The sequence below is a fragment of the Rhinolophus sinicus genome, linkage group LG07 (genome assembly GCF_036562045.2).
Source record: "Rhinolophus sinicus isolate RSC01 linkage group LG07, ASM3656204v1, whole genome shotgun sequence".
NCBI lineage: Eukaryota > Metazoa > Chordata > Mammalia > Chiroptera > Rhinolophidae > Rhinolophus > Rhinolophus sinicus.
In genome coordinates, this window is record NC_133757.1 from 126,619,243 (window position 1) to 126,629,022 (window position 9,780).

Here is a 9,780-nt window from a genome sequence, read left to right on the forward strand (position 1 = left end):
AAGTGTCAGGAGGGCAGACATTCACGGGAGTAGCACCAGGGCCGAGGACAAAACAGCACATCAAGTATGGTAGGTGCTTAGCAAGAGGCACTAACATCCATGGGCCATGATTGGAGGGTCCCTTTTTCTCTTTCACATGTTAGGAAGTTGTTCTTCAACATTCTGTTTAGGTAAAATAAACAAATATTTTTGTTTATTTAAATAAAGAAATCTTTGTTCATTCTTTTAAAACCTGAAAAATGCTTCATTTCTTACTCTCCACAGAAACTCCTTTTTAACCTAAATCTAACCTCTAGAAACCTCACAGACGTCGTTACTGGAAAAATTAAGGAAAACTAAATGAACTGGAACAAGTGGGCAGAGCTCCACCATGGCAAACCTCTGTTCAGCTGACAGTGAAAAGCCACATGACCTGCGAGACTAGATAAAGGCTGGGAACAGATGCTGGTCTGGCCACCAGGCCTATGAGGTAGGGCGAGGGCAATTTACTGAGGGCCTGGAATCGGAGGGAGTTGGCCATCAGCTCCAAAGTGACAGGTGACGGTCTGAGGACGGCACCCTCCTGGGAGGAGACTCAGGCAGGTCAAACCCAGCAGTGCTGAGTCCCCAAACAGCAGACTGAGGGCAGACGCTGGCTCACACTTCCTGGCACGGACATTCCAGGGTGTGTGTGTACCTCTGTCCATCAAATCAAGGCCCTCCAATCCCTGCAATAAATGTGATATCACATCTGCGTCATCAAATTTAGCCCTTGCTTGGCTACAGGAAAAATTGTTTTTCTGAACACATTTTCCAAGCCACTTACACAGTTGGGATTTGATTGACTGGTTGGTTAGTTGATGGGTGGACTAGCGGTGCTTTTAACAAGCAGGGAGTGATGTCGTGTACACTGGCAGGAGAGCGCAGGCTGGCTTGGTGCTGGTCTGTGGGAGGGGGGCCATCCTGTCACCAATGTGGGCAACTTAGTGGTGTGCACAGAGAAGAGCCTGTCCTCCTTAAACGTTGGGCGAGAAACTAAGTGTTGGTAACAGAAGTTTGCTTCAACAGGGAACTCAAAATTCTCGTTCACATTTCATCTCAGTATTGAATTAGGTTCTTCTAGATTACCGAAGGTCAGGCTTATGTAGCTCAAAAGATCGCATGCAAAATTACTGTTGCATATTTTTAAGAGACTCTGGCTAGCTTGGCTGTACATCGGGTGTGTAATGAACACGTTGCTATAAAAGGGACACAACCTATTGCCAACTAGAGATGAAATCGTGTGACAGCACGTCATTGCCTACGTTGCAGCATTTTCTCCTCTGTTTTGCTAAATTCATTGTTAAAGTTTTACCGAAAAGCAGTGAATCTGCCCCATTTTACTGTTACCACTCACGCCTTCTTGGCTAACTTCTGCCCCACCCCCACTGCATGTATATGGCAGCCCCGTGAGGACTGCAGGGCCCCACTGACATGGAACCTTGTTCTCTATTCTCATCGCACCATTTCCTGAGCTGAACGACCCACGGATCCGTATCGCTTTCAAAAAGAAATCTTTAAAACTAACATTTCATTCCTTGATGTATGTACAACAGCACGTGCTACCCCCATATAACTGCTAATAAAAACCCAGTTATACCACTTTATTTCCTAAATTCCTTTACGTATTTGACATATAATTATTTTTAAGTCCATTTTAGTTTCATTAGATGTCCATTAAGTAAATTTATGCAAAACATATTTTCAGCTTCAAAGGTTGTTAATGAAGTATCAGGATTAAAGTTCAATGTACAAATAAATTATTTTTCCTACAAAATAAATAATTTTTAAATGATGTATTTGTGCAATAGATTCCTGATTTTTTTTAAAAAATCAGAATTTTAATCATAGGTATATAGGCGTTTTTACAGAATTACACGTGAGAAAAATGAAGTAGGGGTCATTGAGACCCATGTAAATTTGTAATCAGAGCACAAACAAACAATAACCCAAATCCATGTAATAATGCAGTAAGATTCCTAATAAATATTCTAGCCCAACTCCACCCTCAGTGTCACACCAGGCTGGCCTTCCTTGATCCCCCTCTCCCCCCCATCGAAGTTCCAGAAGAGACAGGAAAACATCTCCCTGCTAACCCACAATAGATTGTCTCCCAATACAGCTCCTGCCCTCAGACAGGCTCCTTTTAGTAGGAGTTTGATCCTCACGTTTAAGTCACTCTGTGCAGCATGGCCTTTCTCAAGCCTGCTCATCCGCCACTGGAGGGTCCACTGGGTGGGCCGCATACCTGGACACTGTCTCCCCCGAGCGAGGCCAGGTCAGTAGTTACTTCCGACCCTCCTTCAAGGGGGGCTTCCTATCAACTCTTTCCACTGACGACTCTCTGAATCTAGCATTGATACTGTCAAGGCAACCCTGCCACTGCACTACGTACCCTACGGGAGCAAAACGCACCTCCTGAGCCAGCCAGCAGTGAGGCCATCCCTCCGGTGACCTTGTCCGGGAGAGGCTTCTTGGGTCTGGGGACCTTGCTCAGTGTCACACTGTGCAGTGCGGTTCCTGACAGCGGCTTACCACCCGTATCGGACTTGCAAGGTGTAATAGAGGCAATTTCTCAGGACTTATTTTACCCCATATAGAGAAACATCCTCTCTCATAGCTTCTTCAAGGAAGATCAAGTTAACCATGTCAAAAAGAAAAAGAAAAACCAAAACTTCCTGCAGCTCTGAAATGGCAGCTTTTGTGCGAGCCAGAATTTGATCAGATATTTGAGAGGTGTACCATATTTGGGTATGTATGCCTACTTTGATTCAGCAAAATGTAAGTTGCTTACTACGCGATTAATAGTAAAAACCAAGATGCCTAAGACTGTTTTAGAGGAGGTTTAGGTTTACAGACTGAAAGGATGGTACAGAGGACCCCATATAGGCCCAACCCCACACGACTGCAGCCTCCTGGCTCCAGCTTCCCCACCAGGTGGCACATCGGTGGACCTCCTGGCTCATGCAGCCGCCGATGTCTTCGGCCTCTTTAGTGAGGTCGTTTATTTTCTTACTGCTGAATTTTCAAAGTTCTTGGTCTCTTTTGGATACCTGTCCTGCCTTCCTGCCACCGGCTATGTCCATTTTGGATAAAAGGCGCTGAAGTCTTCTAGCTGTGATCGCGGCTTCATTGAATGTTCCCTGCAGTCCCATCACAGTTTGTCCCTCATGTCGTTTGACACGGTCATTAGGTGCATATGCGGTAAGAGCTGTTATGTTTTCTTGGAGAATTGACCCTTTATCATTATGCAATGTCCTTCTGTATCACTGGCAACTCTTCTTACTTTGAAGTTGGCTCTGTCTGAAACTAATAGAGCTACTCTATAGATGCCTCTTACGTGGTATATTTGTCTCCATCCATTTAGTGGCTTAACCTGTGTGCGCCTTTACATACAAAGTGGGTTTCCTGTAGACACCACGGACGTGGGCCTTGTGTATTGACTCACTCTGACAGTCTCTCTTTAATTAGTGTGTTTAGCCCACCGATGTTCAGCGTCATGATCGGTACAGTTGGATGAAACCACTACTGGTTTCTATGTGTCACCCTTGATCTTTCTTCCTATTTTTGTCTTTTGTGATTTTAATTGAATATTTTGTATGATTCCATTTTCTGTTTTTTAGGATATTCGTTATACTTTTTTTTGTGATTACCCTAGAGTTTGCAACAAAGATTTATAGCTCATCCAAGTCCACTTTCAAACACTGGACTCCCTCACACAGTGTGAGGCCCTCATAGTAACGAGGTCACCCTCATTCCCTCCTCCGAGCCCTGGCACCATTGCAGTCACTCATTCCGATGTATATGAACACACGTAAACATGTTTATTTTCCTCTGTAGGTGAGGACACTTCTTCCTATGGTGTTCTTCAGGAGTTTTTTCTCTGTCTTGATTTTCCGGAGTTAGAAAGTTACAGGCTTGGGAGTAGTTTTGTTGGCATTTAACTTGCTTGGTTCTCTCTGATTCTGCCGGACCTTTGGTTTGATCCTGCCGGACCTAAGAAAAGCTTCTGCACAGCAAAAGAAACCACCAACAAACAAAGAGGCAACTAACTGAATTGGAGAAGATATTTACAAACAATATTTTTGATAAGTGGCTAATTATATATATATATATATATATATATATATATATATATATATATTCATAAAAAATCAATGACAAAACGAAGCAAAACAAAATCTAATTAAAAAATGGCCAGAGGACCTGAACAGACACTTCTCCCATACAGACATACAGATGACCAACAGATATATGAAAAGTTGCTCAATCTCACTCATTATTAGGGAAACGCTAATCAAAGTACAATGAGACACCACCTCATACCTGTCAGAATGGCTATCATCAACAACACAAATAGTAACAGGTGTTGGAGAGGTTGTGGAGAAAAAGGAACCCTCATACACTGTTGGTGGGAATGCAGATTGGTGCAGCTGCTATGGAAGGCAGTGTGGAGGTTCCTCAAAAAATTACGAATGGAATTACCATATGATCCAGCAATCCCTCTCCTGGGTATATACCCAAAATATCTGAAAACATTTATACAGAAAGACATGTGTGCTCCAATGTTCATTGCAGCTTTATTTATGGTGGCCAAGACATGGAAACAACCAAAGTGTCTTTTGATAGATGAATGGATAAAGAAGCTGTGGTATATATACACAATGGAATACTATACTGCCATAAAAGATGGAATACTACTATTTGCCACAACATGGATGGAGATTATACTGCTAAGCAAAATAAGCCAGACAGAAAAATTAGAGAACCATGTGATTTCAAATATGTGGGATATAAAACTGAAAGCAACAAAGGAACAAGACAAACAAATGAAGAAACAAAAACTCATAGACACAGACAATAGTTTAGTGGTTACCAGAGGGTAAGGGGGGAGGGAAGATAGTAGAAGAGGGTAAAGGGGATCAAATATATGGTGATGGAAGGAAAACTGACTCTGGGTGGTGAGCACACAATGCAATATACAGATGATGTATTATGGAATTGTACACTTGAAACCTACATGATTTTATTAGCTAATGTCACCCCAATACATTTAATTAAAAAGTATTAAAAACGAAATTTAATGATATCTCCATATGAATAAGTTAATTAGAACATAGAATGGAGTTACTCAAATGAACAGAGCATAATAATGCCCAAAGATGACGTGCTCAAATATAGAAATGCTGAAATAATGGTCATTGAAACCAAACACTGATAAGTGACCAAGAGAAGTAAAGAATCGAATCAGCTGAACAGAGGCTCACTCAACACAGGGAAGGGCTCTGTTCCAAATATATTTAGTCGGATGCAGCACTGCAATTTCAGGAAAGAGAGTTTACCCTCACTTTGATTTTGTGTTTTTCTCACCCTAGTATACTGTTTGGTGACATAAGGACCCCGTCTGGCGTGAGTCAGGAGACAGCGCTCAATGATTTCGCTTTTTCTTATTGTATGTCAACAATGTTGTATCTTTACATGACTAAGGGAAAACGCTATTTCTGCATAAACCCAAGCTTCTAAGACATTTCAAATGAAAAATAATATTTATAATTAGCACATCATTTGTAGAAGTCAGCTCCGGAAAGTACTAGAAACCGCTGGTTTAGTTCTGAAGTTATCTTTAAAGATGTGAAACTTAAACTTTAAAAAAACTTGAGAAGCACTACACATAATGAGAGATTATTCTTCTGTTGCTGGAATTATTTCTTCTAATCTAATGCTGAATAGCATTTTCATTTGAACTCAGTGTAAGTAAAATAAGTAACTTGCTTTCCCAATCATTAGCATAGAGAACAATTATTTAACAGAAAAACTAAATTAATTATATGAATTATGGATAATCCTGTTCTTTTACTACAAAAACACTTTTCCTGGATGACCTTGAACTTTCTCATGCTTTCAACGCTTCCTTTTTTAAACAGGCCTTCAAATCTATATTCCCTCCTTCGATTTCATGAGCCAAAAATGGAATAAACTGCTAAACATCTAGACAGGCACATTAAGTTCAATAGTCAAAAAACTGAAAAATCATTATGACCGCCAATGAACTTCATTAGAATCCAGCCCCTTTCCCTTTTTTTGAGAAAAAACAAACAAACACACACACACACATCCACACCCCATCACCTACAATAAAGATCCGGAATGATTACACCCTCCTTAGCACTGTCGTAGTCTGGCCACTCTGAAAACAGGAGGGATGTCCCCGAAATGTGGTTTCAGTGTGGGGACAGATGATGCCGCCCGCACGCGCGCACACACACAGCTGAAGGCACACGCGGCCCCGCAGGCCCGTCACTCACCTAGCGGGTCCCAGGGGAGCAGAGCAACCTCGGTGGGTCCACAGTGGCGGCGGGCGCGGAGCGCAGACCGGGCGGGGCTTTCTTGTGTGGGTGCCCACGGGCAGGTGCAGATCCTGGTGGGAGCTGCGCAGGTGCTAAGGGGGGAACAGGTGGGCGTCCTGGAGCTCGCCCAGGTGTGGGCACGAGAGCGGGCGGGGCGGCCGAAGGCTGCGGCCAGTCAAACATCAAGGTGGAGTTTAACCTCCATCACCCGCAGGATCCCCAACAGCCCCAGCTGTCTTACGGCTTCTCCGCCCCCTCCCACAACCCCTGCAGTTTAAAGCAGTCATCGCCGGTCTGAACGGGCGATGGGTTTCTGGCTCATCGTGTTACTGCGGTCTGGCATTCACATCTGTCCTTCACAGTTTCCAGGACACGGCAAGAATTGTACTTTGCCCACAGCCTGTCCTCCTCCCAAAAGCTTTTGTGCGGAAATAAAACCACAAGACGTCTTTTCTCGGACACATGCCATGTATGGGTCTGTTCGTCTCCGTTTCATGCGTCTCCATCCACCATCCCTCTCCCTCCATGAGCCCTTAAATGGGACCACGCCCCTAATCCTGTGCCATGTGAGTCACCTCCGTGCCGGGCACAAGGAGTGGCAGTGACGCCTGCTGGGGTGTGAGCACTGGGCTCGGGGACACAACATCCCCACCGTCACTGGACGCCCCTGTCCGTGGGCAAACTTTTCTGAGATACAATCAAATGTGTGATTTAGAATTAGATCGCGTGATTAGATCAAATCACCTCAATGAATGGTATCAATTAAGAGTTAGATTGGCTGTGCCATGAAAAAACAAGGACTGCAGCGTAAATTCTAAACGCAGGAGCCTGAAGCCTTCAGTTTGCTCGAAGCCGCGCCTTGATCTTGAGCCCTTGTGTTTCTCTGTGCAGCGCACTCTCTGTACTCACTGTGGCTATAACGCAACTAGCAAAACAGCTCACATTTGTATTCATTTTCTATTCCATACCTCTCCGCCCCGTGTTTTCCCCTCAAAATCCATTCCTTCCCTCCCCCCCCAATACACCTGTTGGGGGGGGAAAGAATGTGATCAAATCTCAAATAATTCAAAAGACAGCTTTTCAATCTCTGTTATTTAGAAACCATTTCTGTCTAGTAGAGCAGGTGATAAAGTGTTTAGACTTGTTCAGTTCCAAATGCGCTCGGTCGGCTTCTTACATCACATACTCTGAGGAAAGGTGTTATCAGCTTAGCATACAATCATGTTTGCATAAAAACCCATTAACATCAAGCTACCATGTTCTAACGCTGTAGTCAACATTTGCATACGAATACAAATTTTAAAGTTTTCAACATAGTATTTCAAAATTGAAATACTGGACAAAAATAATATATAACATGTTTTTCTTTTTTTCCTAGCATGCAATGCATTTGAAGCTTTAATTTGGCTGTTTGTGCAATGCTGGATTTCAAAAACAACTAAATGAAAACTAAATACATCTTCCTTATTAGTTATTTCCTATTATGTTAAAGGGAATACTAAAATATTGCAGAGTGTATGGAGTTTTTATTTATTTTTTTTTTCCAGTCTTCACACACTCACCTGGTAACACTTAGGGTATTCTAAGCTTGTTTAACAATGGGTCAACAAACATCATTAATGTTTGGGATATACTCGATACCTAGAGAAAGGAAAACAAAATGCACCTTTAGCAAGGTGTAATTTTACTCTCTAATTTGATCCTAGCTACTCTCCAGAATTGACCGAGTTCTACAGAAGAGAGACTAGGAATGAAATGTCATGCTTCTGTTTGTCAGTGTCAGCATATAATGCAGAGATAAGAGCAGAGATTATCCAGAGATTAGACTGAAAACTAGAATAACTGTAGGTCACATTTCTTTATATTTTATCAACAAACCACAAGGTGTTCATGCAACAAAATGCCTTCAAAATATTAACCATTTTTAAATAATTCTTTTTCTTTATTACATGCAATCGTTTTACACAAACTGGAAATATAGTGTAATGTAAACACAGCACAAAGGTCTTCATATGTGTACCCACAGATCATTGCTATTTCATAAATTTAGAAAGTCAGTTTAAATCTTCATACTTATATGTGTACAAATGTTTTTGTGTGCATCTCTCCCTATTTCAGCTAATTTTCAGAGTGCTGAAATAATATAACAGAAAATAAATAGCATAATCGGCATTCCAAAAATAATCTGAATTGCCATGTACACGAATTTTGATTCATAAAAATACTTAAGTAAATCATTAGGATTTATTAATCTTGATTTCATATTAACCTGATTAGACTAATAACATACTTATGGTAGATACTTTCTTCAAAGGCATTTTAAAAAATGGTGTCCACTTTGTAGCTGTGGACCCACACAGGGGACAATTGTAAGACGATGACACACTGTAGGCATTGAGCACCTTCGCTTTTCATAACTCACAGAGAAGTAAATGGCACCTGGCGTGATCTGAGGCAGAGAAATAAGATAAACTGTGAGGTGCCAGCACTCACCATAGCACCACGGGCCGTTAGCATTGTTCCCTCCTTCCCTTCAAGGACCATTAACACCCACAACAAAGGACCATCTAAGGACAGTGCCACCTTCTCCCCTGAGAGGGAGGAGAGGACATGTATGAAGATGCTCTTTTCCAACCACAAATCAGGTTGTTGCCAAAAGAGGTTCTCACCAAATGCAGGCTGCACACCTCATTCCTGCAAGCCAGTGGGAGCACGGGTCACACCACACCGTGTGTGGTCACTGGTACAGACCCGCCATCAGCCAGACAACACCGGTGCAGCTTAATACCCAACAGACCACTGAGTACCTTAAGTTTGGGTTCTATTTTATTACCCTTATTAAATTTATTGGGGTGACATTGGTTAGTGAAATTACATATATAGATGTAATTTACACTTACTATGCAAGTGTGGCCATAAAAGGTGTGTGCTCTCCTGGTTCTGCTGCCACAAGGAGAGCTCAGTGCTCAGACCTTGCTCCTCGTGCGGGTCCTGCTGCTGGAATAAGTGCCACCTGGGAGACTGGGGGCAGGACAGTCTCTCTGTGACTCCCCACAGATAAGGTCTAAGTCACAGCACTCATTGGACAGGAGGTGAGGGAGGGGACGAGGGCACGCCCACCTGTGCTGAGCGTCCCACCTGCATGTTAAAGGGAGTGACTTGCACTGTCATGAAGTCATGACAAAGTTTAAACAGGAACAAGGGTGTCTGTCACCACAGTACTACTCAAAGCAGGCGCTGGCATCTGTTCAGGAGTTCCGGGATGACTGTTAGAATCAGTGTTCTACTCTGAAAACTGATCAGATACGTCCTGTTCCGAAGGCACCCTGTAAATCTCAAAACCCTCTTTCAGATTTTGCTCTTAGCTACATAGGAGATGGAATTAACAGTATTTCTGAACATCCATCACTTCTCA

At 42.7% G+C, this 9,780-nt stretch overlaps 1 long non-coding RNA gene across 3 annotated transcripts in view; it reads right to left on the reverse strand.

Moving 5' to 3' along the window:
• The window catches only part of LOC141572769 (uncharacterized), a 168,822-nt gene extending 162,243 nt beyond the window's left edge, over positions 1–6,579 (reverse strand). For all 3 annotated transcript variants that reach the window (XR_012498267.1, XR_012498264.1, XR_012498266.1), the window contains exon 1: positions 6,324–6,579. This is a non-coding gene — a long non-coding RNA (uncharacterized LOC141572769). The remainder of the gene's footprint in view (positions 1–6,323) is intronic.
• Between the last annotated feature and the right edge of the window lie 3,201 nt (positions 6,580–9,780).